Source organism: Equus przewalskii, chromosome 5, assembly GCF_037783145.1.
Source record: "Equus przewalskii isolate Varuska chromosome 5, EquPr2, whole genome shotgun sequence".
Taxonomy (NCBI): domain Eukaryota; kingdom Metazoa; phylum Chordata; class Mammalia; order Perissodactyla; family Equidae; genus Equus; species Equus przewalskii.
Window position 1 is genome coordinate 47,457,568 of NC_091835.1, and position 16,491 is coordinate 47,474,058.

At 39.5% G+C, this 16,491-nt stretch overlaps 1 long non-coding RNA gene across 2 annotated transcripts; it reads left to right on the forward strand.

Annotated features, from left to right (window-relative positions):
• The first annotated feature begins 2,181 nt into the window (after nucleotides 1-2,181).
• On the forward strand, nucleotides 2,182-15,894 carry LOC139083358 (uncharacterized). 2 transcript variants are annotated; one of them, XR_011540005.1, is made up of 4 exons: nucleotides 2,182-6,956; nucleotides 8,876-8,992; nucleotides 10,346-10,474; nucleotides 10,584-15,894. It is a non-coding gene; the product is annotated as an uncharacterized lncRNA (long non-coding RNA). The 2 variants fall into 2 exon arrangements; XR_011540004.1 differs by having other exon boundaries at nucleotides 2,182-8,992.
• The last annotated feature ends 597 nt before the right edge of the window (nucleotides 15,895-16,491 follow it).

Consider the following 16,491-nt stretch of genomic DNA (forward strand, 5'->3'; position numbering starts at 1 on the left):
CCTGCACATTATCTCTAAGCAGGTGAGGCAGAATAGAGCAGAGGCTTAACTTATCTTTACTAGTTTACAAATTACAGTCTCGAGTTAAATATTTTTAAGACCCAGCTGTTAACCTAACAAGAATAATAGAAGGCCAGCAGGACTAATGTATTGTGAATTGAGTTATTTTACTCTTTATAGCCAAAGTTCTAATTGTCTATACATTGTTTGGAAATGTGTTAATCCACCTTTCAAAGGATTTCAAAAGATGTGACCTAAAGATTTGTTATGGTGATTGCTGGGGAGATTTTGAGTCTAAGCCCAAAGTACCCAGGCAATAGTCAGCTCCACTAAAATTCCAATGAAATAACCTGTAAGAAAGAAGAGTTTTTTATGCTAGAGTGAAATGATGTTAAATGGCACTTTTCCTTTTGTCTTGAGTTTTGGCTGAGGTCCAGGGCTGGGTACTATCGTTATGAAAAGCCCACACTAAAGAGATATGCTGGACCCATTTATCAAAATTCATTGGCGGGGGAAAGAAGTTTACTCATACGGATTTTGTAGTTGAGAGTTTAATGGAATTTCTTCTCCCTGGTCCTTACAGAGGGGTGTCTTTATTTATGGGTCCCTTAAGCCATACGATGGGAGGGTTTGGAACCATTGCCACAGGGACTGAACCAAAGTGTGATCACATCACACTTAGAGGAATATGACGTGATTTTCCTGGAGTCCTTCTCCCTGGAGGAGAGAGACTAGTGCTGGGGTTGGGAAGTTGGGTTGGATGAATAAATTTTAAATTGGATATAAGATAGAATGTTTTAAAATAAACATTTTATTTGAGAATAGTTTTAGTTTTAGAGAAGAATTGTGAAGAGAGTTCCCATATACTCCGCAGCCAGTTTCCCCTATTATTAACATCTTACATTACATTCACAATCAAGAACCAATAGCGATACATTATTATTACTGAAGTCCATAGTTTATTCAGATCTTCTTAGATATTTTTCCTAATGTCCCTTTTTTGTTTCAGGAATTCATCTAGGATATCACATTACGTATAATTGTCATGTCTCCTGAGGCTTCTATTGGCTATGACAGTTTCTGAGATTTCCTTGTTTTTGATGAACTTGACAGCTTGGAGGGCTACTGGTCAGGAATTTCATAGAATGTCCCTCACTTGGGTTTTTTCTGATGTTTGTCTCATGATTAGATTGGTGTTATGTGTTTCGGGAGGGAGACCAAGAGGTAAATTGCCATTTCATTACATCGTTTTCATAGTACGTACTATCAACGTGACTTATTGTTGATGTTAACCTTGATCACCTGGCTGAGGCAGTGTTTGTCAGATTTGCCCACTGTAAAGTTCCTCTATTTCCCGCCCTTTTCTTTTTTTTTTTTTTTTTAAAGATTTTATTTTTTCCTTTTTCTCCCCAAAGCCCCCCGGTACATAGTTGTGTATTCTTCGTTGTGGGTTCTTCTAGTTGTGGCATGTGGGACGCTGCCTCAGCGTGGTCCAATGAGCAGTGCCATGTCCGCGCCCAGGATTCGAACCAACGAAACACTGGGCTGCCTGCTGCGGAGTGCGCGAACTTAACCACTCGGCCACGGGGCCAGCCCCCCGCCCTTTTCTATACTGTAATCTTTGGAAGGAATCTACTATGCGCTGCTCACTTTTAAGGAGTGGGGAATTATGCCCCACCCCCTTGAAGATAGAGTTTGGACTGGACTAGAAACCTCATGAGATATTTCTAAAATTGTGAATGGTCAGATAAAGGAAATTAAAACAGAGTGTATAAAGACAGAAGTAAGGAGAGATTAAAGCTATGTTTTCTATCAAGACCAAATCACAGAATAAGTCCATCTTATGATCATAATAAATAGCAAGATAAATTCAAAGCAAACATGCTAAAAATGTGTGTCCCAATCAATGAAAAATTTGTAGCTCAAAAGGACTACAAAACAACAAGAGCCCAGATCCTCTTTCTCCCTCCCTCCCCCAAGATAGAGAATTTACAATCTGAAATCAGGGATGTATAAAACCTATTACTAACGAGGCAGAAAGAAAACACTCAGAATCTTGAGGAAAAAATAACTGGAGATGAAAAAGTCCTTACTTTCATGTATAGCTTTAAGCATATTCCTGGAAATAGGAGGAAGACAAAAAATTGCAGCACTGAAATTATAAGGAAATCAAACATAAAATTAAAATATACTAAACAAATAAGATAATGAGGAAAAGACTGATGATACTACTTTCAGAAATGCCAGATAGACTATTTTGTTAAGAATAACTGGAAAATCTAGGGAACTGTATGAACAAAATATGCTTGAAAGTAAAGGAGAGCTAATGAGGCAGAAGAGAATTATGGGACCAAGATCCTGGAGAAGGAAATTCAGAGAGCTGAGCCCAGCATTGGGGAATGCTTCTCCCTCACCCCATAGTATTGATGGCTGCCAGAAGGGACAGCTGAGAGACTAAGCAGAGACTTGACAGTCTTTGTGGTTAGTGCAACAATGATTAGAGCCCAGGTCCACTAAGAGGGAACCCTGTTGAATGTCCTCCAAACTTTGAGTTAGGACCCTAAAGAGCTATACCATTAGACTAAGGCTAAATCAGAAATACAGCAATTTGCATAGAGAATGAAGCCCAGCTTTTAATAATTTCAATTCTTGATTAGATTAATGTGATTAGGTACTGCTGTTATCTGTAGCCGTATGCCTGAGGCAATGCAAAATCCTCTCTGGAGGAAGAGAACATTCTAAACCTTAAATAATTTTTACATTACTTTTCATATATAATGTCAGAAACTCAATCACAAATAACTGTGTTAGACACACAGGAGGCAAGACAATGTGACTGAAAACCAAGAGAAGCCAGAGACAACAGCAATCGTCTCACAGGAAATTCATATAATGGTGTTAATACACATATTTTAAAGTAACTGTGCTAGTTATGCTTAAAAGAAATAAAAGACAAGATCAAGAACTTTGACAGAAAGCTGGAAAATATAAAAAGAGAACAAAATAGAAATTCTTGAAATGAAAAAAGAATAACTGAATAAAGAACTTTATGGATGGATTTAATGGCAACTTAGTCATGGCTGATGAGAGAATTAGTGAACTGGAAGATGACAGAAGAAACTATCCAGAATGATGTACAGAAAAAAAATAAAAGATATATAAGAACAAAAGATGAATAAGAGATACAATGAGAAGATATAACATGAACATTCTCTTTCTCTTTTCCATCCCAATATTACACACAATTTGTCCTGCTGCTGGGAACTTATCCTAGGACAAAGCTTATCCCAGGACAAAACTTATCCTAGGACAAAACTTATCCTTGGACAAAAGATTAGAGAATGCTTCCCCAACATAATTGAAAGAATTGCCTAGTAAGAACTAGGTTAGTTAACATCTGTGTTAAACCATTGTTTAATAGGCCACCCATTAGATTAGAGTGGTAAATATTTAAAGAAACTTCATAAAAATTAGAACGGTGTACTTATCATAATATGAGATTCTTTTTCCTTTTAGGTGCACAGGAAAAAACCTCTGTGGAATGAAAGCAAAAGGAACAAAATGAAAGATATGTATGATAAGTGATTGATTAAAGCCTAATATCAAAAATATTTTTAAAGAAAGCATTTAGCCTTCAATGGAAAAATGGACAATGGTTATGGTAGTAGAGAAAGATTGCATAAAATAATATAGAAATAGTAATCTAACATTTAAAAATTGGGGAAATGAAAGCAAACTAAGAATAATATAAACAAAAATAAAAACACTCAAGATTGTGACCACCCCCCATAGCCTAGTGGTTAGGTTTGGCGTGCTTTGCTCCAGCAGCCTGGGTTCAGTTCCCAGGTGTGGACCTACACCACTTGTCAGGGGCCATGCTGTGGTGGGGCTCACATACAAAATAGAGGAAGATTGGCATAGATGTTAGCTTGAGGTGAATCTTCTTCAGCAAAAAGCAAATAAAATAAAAATTCAATATCTATAAGACTTTGGAGAAATTGACAAATCACTGTTTCCTGGAGGCACTATAAATTGGCTTAATCTTTTTGAAGAACAATTTGGTAGTAAATAATAAGCCACAGAAATTTTAGACTTTATTTCCCCAGTAATCATAAATCTGAGAATTTGTTCTTCAGAAATAAGTCCAACGAATAAGTGAACTATGTTTAGAGAGATTATCTTAACCTCTCTATTTATTATAGAAATAAACCATGCCAACAAAGGGAAAATTAAGCAATTTATATTCTGTTAACTTAATGGAATATTTTGCAATGATTAGAAATGATGGTTATGAAAACTGTGTGTGTATATTTACACACACATACATATATGAATTTTGTATATATATGAAAGAATTTTAAGTAAAAAAATTAAAAGATAATTTTTATCAATAAAGATTAAGTTTATGTAAAAACAATATCTACATTTTGAAAAGATCATAGAAATGTAAACAGTAGGGCTTACATAAGTTGGTTGTCAGGATAATTTCTTGAAAGAAATTTTTATAATAAAACTGTCGTTAAAAAGACTTATTCCTTTATATTAATGCATATTTAAAGAAATAAGTTGGAGACATTTTCTTCCTGAGAAGAACCAATAGATCCTATGATGTCAATAGATATGATAGTATCTTAAATAGCTATCCAAATGGTTAACAAAGCCTAAAATGCTTTTATTTAATTCTTCTCCCTTTTGTTTAATCCATACACATTTCAAAGAAAAGTTCATCCAAACATCAGATTTAATCTTTTAGTTCATAACAACGCTGACTTGGAAGATTTAGTGTTCTGTGTCCAAATGTCTTGTTTATTAGTATTCAGTGTTCTCATGCTTTGCTGAGAAAAATCACAATGAAACTTTAAGTTATAGTTGAGAAACCATGCCCCTTATCATGGTGATAAAAATGTCATGACATATTGTAAAGGCGCAATGTTCTAGTTACAAGTTTATTGAATTTTTATGAAGAGAAAAGGTATAGAGAAAGTTGTATAAGTAGGTCTGATGTGAATAGAGAGTCCAAAATCTGGAAACCAAGAAAGATAGAAGTTATAGAACACAACTCACAAAAGCCAATGGAGAATGAAGGAGGAGGTCTTTCAAGATCATGTAAAGCGGCGAACTGAGACTTAATTTTGGCTTAATTGGCAATTAACACCGAATATTTACTGTTTTTCCAAGGCAAGGGGCCAAGGCAAAAAATGCAATTTGTTCAAAGGCCGTAGTCCTTTTACTCTGCTGCAAATAACGGTCATATGATTACGAAAAATAGATAGATCATCCTTTTAAACATTTACATTTTTCCTCTAAATTTTGATATTTTGGCTGGCATCACTGAACAAGTAAATTGAATACTTGTATAATATGACACATGGTATCATTTAAACTGAAAATATTGAATTTTGTTAGGTTTGTTTAAGAACTTGCAGTGGTATGACAGTGAAAAGGTCACTTTTTCCCCTTTTATGTCATGTTTGTTCAACACTTAGGATAAAATCACACTTTGGTTGCCAAATGCTTTTTTTCCAGAGATTTTAATGTGTATTCATTGTAAAAGACAACAGTTCAATTTAAAAGACTACAGATCCTATGGCTTATGCTTCCAAAGAACAAGACAGTTATCAGAGCATTCAAAGATGAGCAGATGAGGTCATGCTTGAGAATGAATCATCAACAAGTTTTGAAAAAAGAATACCTGTTTCAGGGTCTTTCAAAGGGTAAGAGAGTGATCGTTTAGACACTTCCATTTTGGGTAGCTTTAATTTGGATTCCATTCACAGTATAGCTGTTCTAAGCCTTCACTTCCCGTAAGCGTTTTTCTCACCTTGAATAGCAACATATGGTCTCCAGATCTCCTTGCGACCTGAAAAATGACTATGAACAACAGCCAAATCTTTCCTGTTCTTCATAAAACTTTTTTTAGTGAATATTTTTTCTCCTCCATCAGTGTTTTCTCTTCTGAAGTTTTATATGAAGAGAGACATTCTCTAAATCATTCATCTGGATAAATTTATCAAATATGGCTTCATATGTACCGCATAGTCATACAAAATGTCTTCTCAGAAACTCTACATTGATATCTAAGAAATTGCTGCCATGATCTTTTTCAAAAGACTAAGACAGCATTTTCTATCACGTTCAAGAGTAATTCTGAAATGTAATTGTGATATAGAGAACAACACAGATCTGTTCAATAATTTTGCTTGAAGGCCTCAACAGATTGGTAAGGTAATAGAGATGGGTCTAGAATTGTCTCTTCATGAACTCACTCTGTGGCCTACATTTTGTCTCCTGGAGTGAAAAACACCTTGGTCTAAAATAGATGATCTTGGGGCCAGCCCGGTGGCATAGTGGTTAAGTTCTTTTCAGATTTGGGCTTGTAAGTCTCCAAACATCACCTCTCCATGTTCTACAGGTACAAACAGATCGGCCCAGATTCAGTGGGAGGGGAAATTTTGTGCTGCCTCTTGGAGAGATGTGACATATACACCCAGCGATGGAAGGAATTGATGGTGGCCATATTTGGAAATTATCTACCACCGTCAACCCTCTGGAACAAAAATTCACATCTCTCCCACATACAGATACAGTCAGCCCTCCCTCAAAGTTCTCGTCTTACTACAGCATGGGTTCAAATTTTAGTGTTTCTTTATCTAAGATTAGGTTCAGGTATGTTATGGACTGAATGTTTGTGTGACCCCCAAGTTTCTATGTTGAAATCTAACCTCTGATGTGATGGTATTTGGAGGTGGGGCATTTGGGAGGTAATTAAGTTATGAGGCTGGAGCCCTCATGAATGGGATTAGTGCCTTTATAAGAAGAGGTCAGAGAGCTAACTCACTCTCCTTCTGCCGTGTGAGGATACAGTGAGAAATCAGCCCTCTGCAACCCAGAAGAGGGCGCTCACCAGAATCCCACCCTGCTGGCCCCATGATCTTGGACTTTCAGCCTCTGGAACTGTAAGAAAGAAGCTTCTGTTGTTGATAAACCACTTAATTTATGGTATTTTGTTAAAGGATTCTGAGCCAAGACAAACTGTGGCTGGATTCTTTGGTGTGGTTCCTTAGGAGCAGAGCCCTGTAAACAAAAAAGACAAGTTTTCTGACACTCCCATATCCAGCATATAATGATGGAAGAGGAAGGATAGGTTAACCAAAAGGGCAGCTGTGTTCAGAAAGGGGGAAGGAAGGAGGCATTGCAGGTATTAGGGAATCCACGGAAATTTTGAAATCAAGCTGGGCACATGTCACCATTTCTGTTGACTCTCGGAACACAAAATGTTCTTTAATTAGAGCTGAGTCCTGCTCGTTGAAAGTGGTTCTCTGTGGTTCTTGGTTCTGCCTTCTGGGTTCTGGGTCAACCCCCTGAGGCACACTTCCTTTTCCATAAGAAATGGCATATGTTTGCAACTGAGCAGCATTCTCAGCTTGATTTCTGCCGAGAGGCCTCTTTTCATATTGAACTGTCTTTGACCCATTGAGTCCAAGCTTTTAAAAACTTTATAGGCTTCCTACGGACTTCCTACATAACTTGTGCTCCTACATAACTTGGGTATCAAGTTGTGTTCTGGTCCTTTAGATGAAAACCACACTTAGAAATCCCCTCCGACCTTACTGAGACACAGGGTGTTGTGGAAGCAATGGTCTTAAGATTCTCAGTAGTCCTTTGTTCCATCTGAGGCGATGTATAGGGCACCAACTTAAATATTTCTGACGCTTAACAAAGGGTCTCACTCTTAAGGCTACACTCTTAATCTGAATTTTATCCTGAGATTGCATTTTACTGGCAATATTATTATCATCTCCATTTTACAGAAGAGGAAATTGAGATTTAGAAGGTTAAATGACTTCCAAATATGCATACTGCTAATTTCCTCCCTTCCTGAAATTCCAAATCTAATGGGGGAACCAGAAATATATATATAAGAAAATAGAAAAATAAGGAAGACTCTAACTCTAATACAAGTTCAAAATGCTGAAGAGTCTGAGGGAGAAAGCAGATCAGACAGACTTCCTGGAAAAAGTGTCATTGGACTTGGACAAACGTGAAGAGGGAGAGAGGCATTTACGGCAGAGAAAGCAGAAGGGAGAGGACCGAACATGATGAGAAAGTCTGTTACTGGATGGTAGGAGGCCTTTCTGGGGTAGATAGTGGTGACGGTGATGATAGAGAAGTATAGTGAGAGATATGACTGGAAATGCAGGGTTGGGTGAATTTTGGAAGATTTGAAATCCTAGACTTTGGATTTAATTGAACAAGAATCCAGGCTTTTTCAGCATGATTTGCTGGTTCTACTTGTCTACATAATCATTTACACATCTTTGTATTTCTATTCTCCGGGAGATTGTTGTTCTTTTGTATTTCAAGCTGAATAACATAGAGGAAAATTTAACTTGGAAGCTGTGTGACGTCGTAGCTGAGAGCTTGGATTTTAGAGTCAGGCAGAACTGGATTAAGACCAACTCTCCATCTACCATTTTTTTCTCTTTGGGCAAGTGTCTTAACTTTTCTAAGCCTCAGTTATTTCACCTTTAATGGGAATAACCATCTCAGAAGGTTGCTGTGAATATCAAATGAGATACTATATATAAACCACTTAGTACAGATTAGGGCATATGGTAAATTATCAGCAAGTATTGTTATAAATAATTATTATTGACATTTAAAAATTACTATTATGGACTGAATTGTGTCCCCCAAAATTCATATGTTGAAGTGTTAACCACCAATGTGACTGCATTTGGAGAAAGAGCCTTTAAGTAGGTAATTAAGGTTGAATGAGGTCAGAAAGGTTGGGGCTCTAATCCAACAGGACTGATGTCATTAAAAGGAGAGAAAGAGATACCAGAGACTTCTCTTTCTCTGCACCTGCTCACAGAGGAAAGGCCATGTGAGGGCACAGGGAGAAAGTGGCCATCTACAGGCCAGAAGGAGAGGCCGCACCAAAAACCAACCCTGCCAGCACCTTGATCGTGGACTTCCAGCCTCCAGAACTGTGAGAAGATAAATTTCTGTTGTTTAAGTCACCCAGTCTGTGGTATTTTGTTACGCAAGCCCTAGCAAACTAATATATCATTTAATGAAAACGAAATCAACAATAATAAACAAAAAATTAAAAATCTTATTTTTTTGTATGCCAACAGTGTCAATATCATAGAACTTTCCTTTTAGCAAGAGAGTGAAGACTTTTTTCCAGCAGCCTAGACAATGATAGTTGAAACACAAATATTTAGTTGCAGCTTTAGAAATTCTTCATAAGATCAGTTGATGAGTTGGCTGTCTATCTGAGGGGACTCGGTCACACGTCTTTTATCCTCCAGCAAAATATCCAGGTTTGTTCACTTGGTGGCAGAGTCCAGGAACAGCACAGGGCAAACACCAGTGTGAAAGTGCTTTTTTAAGCTTCTGCTTGCATCACATTGGCCAAAGTGTCACATGACCCACCCAGACTCAAGAGTGAAGACAATTCTACCATGGAGGCTGGAGGGGAAGAGTTTGAGGCCACTTTTGCAATTTATCACATCTTTGATGCTGCCTACAGAGCAAGAGCTCCTAAAATCTAAGCTGAATTACGTGCGTCCAATGGTCACAGAGCTATGTAAATCCCATCAGGTCTTACTAGAACTGCATATTGTTATGAATCTTATTTGAAGCCTGTCCTCAAATTCTCTTTTTACCTGTCACTAATGCTGCAAATACTTGCTTGATCCTATTTCTGGTTTGTTCGGGGACTGGTAGGAAAGACCTTGAATCAACTTCCAAAAAATCGTTATTTGTTATTACTCATGGGAATTAGATGCTAGTTTCACCAGTAAAGATTTTAGTAGAATCATGAACATTCAGGGACTCCTAGAGCTGATATATTGTCCAGTTTTATGGACAACAGAACACTCTTTTGGTTTTCTTTATTAAGAAGAAAGTCAGCTGGTTCTTTTGGTTTCAGGCATTTCAATATAACACCATAGAGTTCCAGAATGCTGTCTTCTCCTGTGTTCAGTGGATGGGGGCGTAGATGGGCTCTCTGCCAGGAAATAATAAATTCAGTTCCAAGAATCCTCTTCCTTCCAATTCCAGGGTAACCAAGGCCTTCCTGGTTATCTGTGCAGGTGACCTGCATTTTGAGGGATTTTAAGACCTTAGGGGATTAATCCTTTCCTTTGAGTCTGGTGCATTCTCTGAGGGCAACAAATGGTCTAAATGTGGTCATTGAGTCACTGAACTTGCTGGAATTATTGGATTTTGGATTATACAGCGTGTAGAAAGAAACTTCTTGACGCAAATAGTTTGTAAGCCTAGAATCTTTTTTTTCCTCCTTCTAAAAGCTTTATTGTTTCCATCTGGTCCACAGACTGAGCAAGGGCTCCAGCTGCCTAGTGGCTGCAGGGAGATGCTCAGGTAGAAGCTCTGACACCACAGGGAATGCCAGCAGGGCCCCTCGAAGGCCGCTGGGTTCAGAGGCTCCTACTCATGTTTGAAGGTGAGTCTTTCCAAGACAGACTTGCTGGGGCCAGCCTGGGGGCTGGCCACCCTGAGGAGGTGAGTCAGGTGGTCGCCACCTTCTCCATGAGTTTCACCTTCTCACCTAGGAAGTGGCTCTCCAGGAAGCCACAGAGATGGGCGTCTGTGCGAGTGTAACCCAAGGCATGCAGCTCCAAAAGGGCCTGGTTCTGGTTCTTCTCCATGACCATCGTGGCTTCCAGGGCGTCCAGGGTTTTACCCCAATCATCTTGGGATGGCTTCTGTGCGTCCTGGAAGAGAGCGCAGCTACTGTGCTGGTTTTGGATCAAGAGATGCTCGGTCAACTTGCGGAAGAAGTGGCCCAAACTCTCCAGAGTTACAATGCCATGGTGGAAATATAAGCTTAGAGAGAGGTAGGTGCAGGAGGCCCGCAGATGAACGCCCACCAGGCGGTGGACGGTGGCCTCTACCTCGGTGGAACCATTGTAATGAATCTGTGAGCTCACGGTTGATGGGCAATAAGTAGCTAAGCACAGAAAAATGGTGTGGGCTGCTCCCGGAAGCAGGAAGACAGAGAAGATGGTCCTGGAGGCTGCAACTAGAAAAGAGGTTAGAGGGTTGTGGGAAGCTGGAAGAGGGGCATCCCCCGGTCTTTCCATCCAAACGCTCTTGAAGCAAGAGACAGATCTAGGACCACAGGGCACACTGCCAGCTAGAATCATTTTTGAGAAACTTTCTCAAGACTGACTGATCTCACTTATAGAACAGGAGGTATTATATATATACATCCAACTATGTATATTTGGATAGCTTTCTGTTCTCTCCAGTTGTAGAAGATATACTCTTAAGTATCTAATTTAATCGTTTCTTAAACACTTTCAGAAACTATTTCTGCAGTGACTTTCAGAATAGCCTGATGTAGTAAACACTTATTCTTTCACCTGCTGTGAAAAGTGCTTCCACCTTCTTTTGGAGAATTGTTAATGCTTCCTTAACTCAAATATGTGGTTTGGTGAGACTGAATTTCTTTACCATGGGATCAGCATACCCCATTTTCCTAGCCAGAGTGCTTTATCAGGGATGGGAGAAATTAGTTGGGCCAAACAGAGACTTTCCCCAGCTTATATGTAATGAGAGGGGCATGAGCTCACTTTTTTCTATGGTTGAATAAGGATACTGCTGGATTACCGGTGTACAGCCCACATAATATCTAGAAACAATAATCTTTGTGCTGTTTGCTCCCCACTTCCTTATGTTACTTCCCCATGTTACTCGGAGGCTTCTTTATTGCCTTGAGAAGAAAAAAGCAAGAAATAATGAATCTTAGGGTTTTTTTTTCTTATTTTCTCCAAACTGGGTTTTGAGAATCAAAAAAGAGGACCTGAAGGAATCTAGACACAGAATTTTTACTATAGATATACTATTGGCAAGAAACTTGAGGAAGAATGAGATGACCTCATTTGTACCCTTGCGGAGACCCGAGGAGGACACCTGGGCTGGGGAGATGGGGCGTTGCTTATAGGAGGTCAGAGTTTGTGGGTGGGAAGTTCTCACCTGGGGGAGTCTGGGTGGTGAGGAGTTGGATAAGCATTGGGAGCCTGATGAGTTTCACTGGTGGTTATCTTGAGGAATCCAATGGGAGCCAAGCTGATGCTTGTAGATCATTTGTCACCTTTCAAGAGTGGGTCACCTACCATGTGTGGATTGTACATCAGAAGGGCGCCTGCTCACACGCTGAGACTTTGAAAAGCTCTCTTGAAATTGTTCAATCTATACATTTCAAGGGTCTCGTGTCCTACTCTCCCTGTTTTTCCCTCTTCTCTCCAAAAATACAGGGAAGAGGAATCTCAAGATCCAGAAGAATGATTTGCTTTTGCCCACACAGTGAGCAGTTTTCTCAACTCCATCTAAGAAGCAATCTACTCTTTTCTCATTATTCAGTTGATATCATCTATAAAATTTACATATATAAATGAGCCTGTCTCTGGCAGGCCACCATTTAAAAGAAGAGGCCTAAAACTTTCCCACATTTTCCATGAAAGGTGAAAGATAGAAGGAAAGGGAAGAGCTGTGGAACATACCCACACTCTGTCAACGGCCTGAAGTGGGGCAGGCAGTCCTGGAACTGCAAAATTCATCAGCTGAGCCTATATAGGTTTTTACTATCTGGTGGCTTGCAAATGAAACTTTGTAAATTTGAGGGGAGAAGGCTGGAGAATCTGGCCAAGCAGGATTATGTCCATACTACTCAGTTATAAAAGGAAAAACAAGCTGGGGGAATGGGAACAGAGCAGATGAGTTACATAGAAATTTCTGGAATATTCTGAGAATGTTCTGGGTTAAATAGGATTTTATGAACTTGCCTGGGAAGCTAATGATTGTTTTTATGAGATAATATATTCCAGTTTTCAACTCAGGATACCTGGGTCACACCTCCATGTGTCACAACTCCAGAAGGATTCCCCGGAATTTCACTTTCCCTTCACTCTGATCTCAGAGATGGGAACTATACCCTCTTTAAGCTAAGACTCCACAGATTGAAACAGGAACAAGCCTGCCCAAAACATACACGGTGGGTGGGAGTGTTGACTTTTATCTCCATGGAGAAAGGGAATTTTACAGCAATGAGAGTAGAGTCTCATTGGATGAGACCATATGGATATGCCAGGGTTATATCCACACATATCTTTATGAAAAGTAAAAAAGCTTGCAAAAAGTGGGAACAGAGGCCAGAGTCCAGGACTTGGTGGGAAAGTAGACCAGAGCTCCCCTTCCTTAATGTGAGCCCTTGCCTTCTTCATGTGCTCTTCAGGGTGCAAATGACTGATAATGTCACTGAAGCCTGGACTGTATTCCGAGCCTGCCTGGCATGAAATGTGATATTGATGTTGTATCTCTTTCCTTATTGTTCTGGGGACAAGTGGGCCAGGCTTGATGCCTGGGCATACCCCGTGACCTTGTGGAATGGGATGGGGCGAAGCTTGGCCAGCCCCTGGCAGATTCTGTCTGTGGGGCTAGGGAACATTGTTTCTCACTGACTTAATTGGCTAGAACATGAGACCAAGATAACATTTGATTTGTCTTGTACAGATTTGGTTTAGAAAAATCTTAAAAATATACTGAAAGCAGCTAAAATTTTCTCTATACCTGTTGCCTAGATGCAATAACTTTATGCTGGAAATATATATCGATATCTAAGCACATAGAATGGGAAGTATTAGGTAGTATGGAAAAACAGGTGGACAACCTCTCTTTTTTTTCCCCTTACCCCTTCTCTCTTTCTCTTTTCCCCCATCTTCTCCTTTTTGAAACTTAATTTAATAGATAAAGAATATCTTTAAATGACTGTAAAAATAAGGTTTATGTTTAGACAATTTTTCCCAGCTGGAACGCTCTGTTTAAAACACTCTGTTTTCATGGCCTGCTCTGTTTATTGTACATTCAGAGATGTGGGCACGTGGGAACTATTTGCAGAAAACATCTCTGTTTGCTTCTACGATTGATATAATACAGAAGCAGAGGGTAGAGTTTCAACAAGCTGCCTTTCTAAAGCCAGATGGACAATCTTGCCTTTTATTACTACTGGCAAGTACGTTTATGAGAAAAAAAAAAAAAAGGAAGTTATGGAAAGTAATGAAGAGATAAATCCATTCTGTCTCTGAAAGTGTATTAACACCCAAGATCTGCAGAAATAAGAAAGTTCTCAGTGATCATTTGGGATTGAATTGTGGTGGAAACGCTCAGGACCGTTTCACCTACTTGCATTGAAAAATCATAATTGATTATAAAGAAAAGCATTGTGCCTTAGTTTACACTCTCAGCACATCTGCTATCAACGGTTGATCGCAAGAGCCTTCAAACTGATCTATGTTTAATTCAATGTCTCCTTCCCCAGTCAAGCCACTCTCTCTCCAGCCACCAGAGCCATCTTCAAAACTGCAGATCCGACCAAGGCTCCTCCCCACTTTAATGGCTGTTCCCTATAGCTTCTAGAAGAAGAAAACTTGCGGTCTGCTGCCTGAACCCAGCTTTCAAACATATATATAATTTCTTTTTTTTTTTGGCCCACACACGGTCAGCCTGAAAAAACATGTAATAGTTGCCAACATTTAAAGAGTGGAGAATTTGACGGAAAAATCGGGATATTGTGCTATAATTAAAAAACGGGAAGCTCTGGCAACACTGGCGCTTACATTTTGTGTAAAAACCATTGAACTGTTCCATTTGGAGGGGTGTGACTTCCCCAGTTCCCCACAGGGTCCTTCACTTCCTGTCTTTTTTTCTCATTTACATGATCTCATTTTGCTCATTTACACGATCTGTTTGACATTTACAGGCATTTACATTTTCAACTCCTGGACTGTGGGCTCAAGTCCAGGTCCTTACCCTTGTGTATAAAGACCATCTGACTCTTATTAACTTTTTTAGGCTCATTTCTTGTATTTTCTCTTCTTGAACTTTATACTCCCAAAATACAGTTCCCCCTAGCGCTGTGTGATTTTACCATTTGCAGGTCTTTCCATCTATCTGAAAAGCCTTCCCCTCTTACCAAAATATTTTTTCCTTCTGGAAAATGTTTTCCTCATTTCTTTAGAGTTAACGGTTCCTTCTGTTTTTTTTTTTTTTTCCCTGAGCATTGAACATACTTCCATGCTTGACTATCTTACTACTCTATATTTTACTTATTTGTGTAAAATAAGGAGAAACTTTCTTTTATGAGCGGCAGGTATAAAATTCCTTGTGGGGAGACCCAAGCCTTTGAAGAAGGGTAGACGAGCTTTCTCAGCTGAGCCCCCAGGGCTGAGAAGGGAGTTGTCCCAGGACTCAGAGAACTAGACACTCTGCTCACGTTCCTCTTAGGGAACGGGGTGGCGTCTATGCAGTGGATAAAACTCAGGAGACTCGAAAGGGGGAGAGAAATTTCAAATGGAGGATTTTTCAAGTAAAAACCACCAGAAGAACCGAATATAGAATTAGCTGAAGAGAATTAACAGGTTGACCCCGGAGAATGGACTGAGGGTAGGGCGAGGCAGTTGCTTTTCACCACAAGCCTTCTGTAGTTTTTGAGTTTTAAAAATAAATGCACATCATAGTTTGATGAATTATTTAAGAGTGATGTTTAGGAAAACATAAGTGTAACAATTGATTACGTGTGATGTGATCCTCTTCCACGGTCCCGTAAATCTTCATAAAGGGTTTAAACAATCACCACATTTAAAGCGATTCTTTTGCTGTGGAAATCAGTGAAAAAGCTGGATTCTAAGTACTGGCTGATGTGAGACCAGAAGTGTCAGCTTGTGATGGTCAGAGAACAGCTGATATCTTAGCTACATTTATGCAATAGTCCTTCTTATCCGCCGTTTCCCTTTCTGTGGTTTCAGTTATCGGCAGTCAACCGCGATCCAAAAATATTAAATGGAAAATTTCAGGAACAAACAATTGATGAGTTTTAAATTGCGTGCCGTTCTGAGTAGTGTGATGAAAACTTGCCCTGTCCTGCTCTGAACACTATGTCACAATGCCTACGTTATTCACCTCACTTCATCTCACCACGCAGGCGTGTTATCATCTCACATCATTACAAGACGGGTGAGTGCAGACAGTGAGATATTTTGAGAGAGAGAAGCCACATTCACATAACTTTTATTAGAGTGTATTGTGACAAATAAAAATGGCAAGCAATAGGATATATTGGAGTATATGAGGAAGCCATTTGGTATAAACCTAATTCGGCCTGACTTTCTTTTTCAAAAGGGCCTGACTGTGGGGGCTGGCCCCGTGGCCGAGTGGTTAAGTTCGCGCGCTCCGCTGCAGGCGGCCCAGTGTTTCGTTGGTTCGAATCCTGGGCGCGGACATGGCACTGCTCATCAGACCACGCTGAGGCAGCGTCCCACATGCCACAACTAGAAGGACCCACAACGAAATATACAACTATGTACCGGGGGGCTTTGGGGAGAAAAATAAAATCTTTAAAAAAAACCAAAAAAAACAAAAAAACCCAAAAGGGCCTGACTGTGGCTATTGAGCACGCATTGC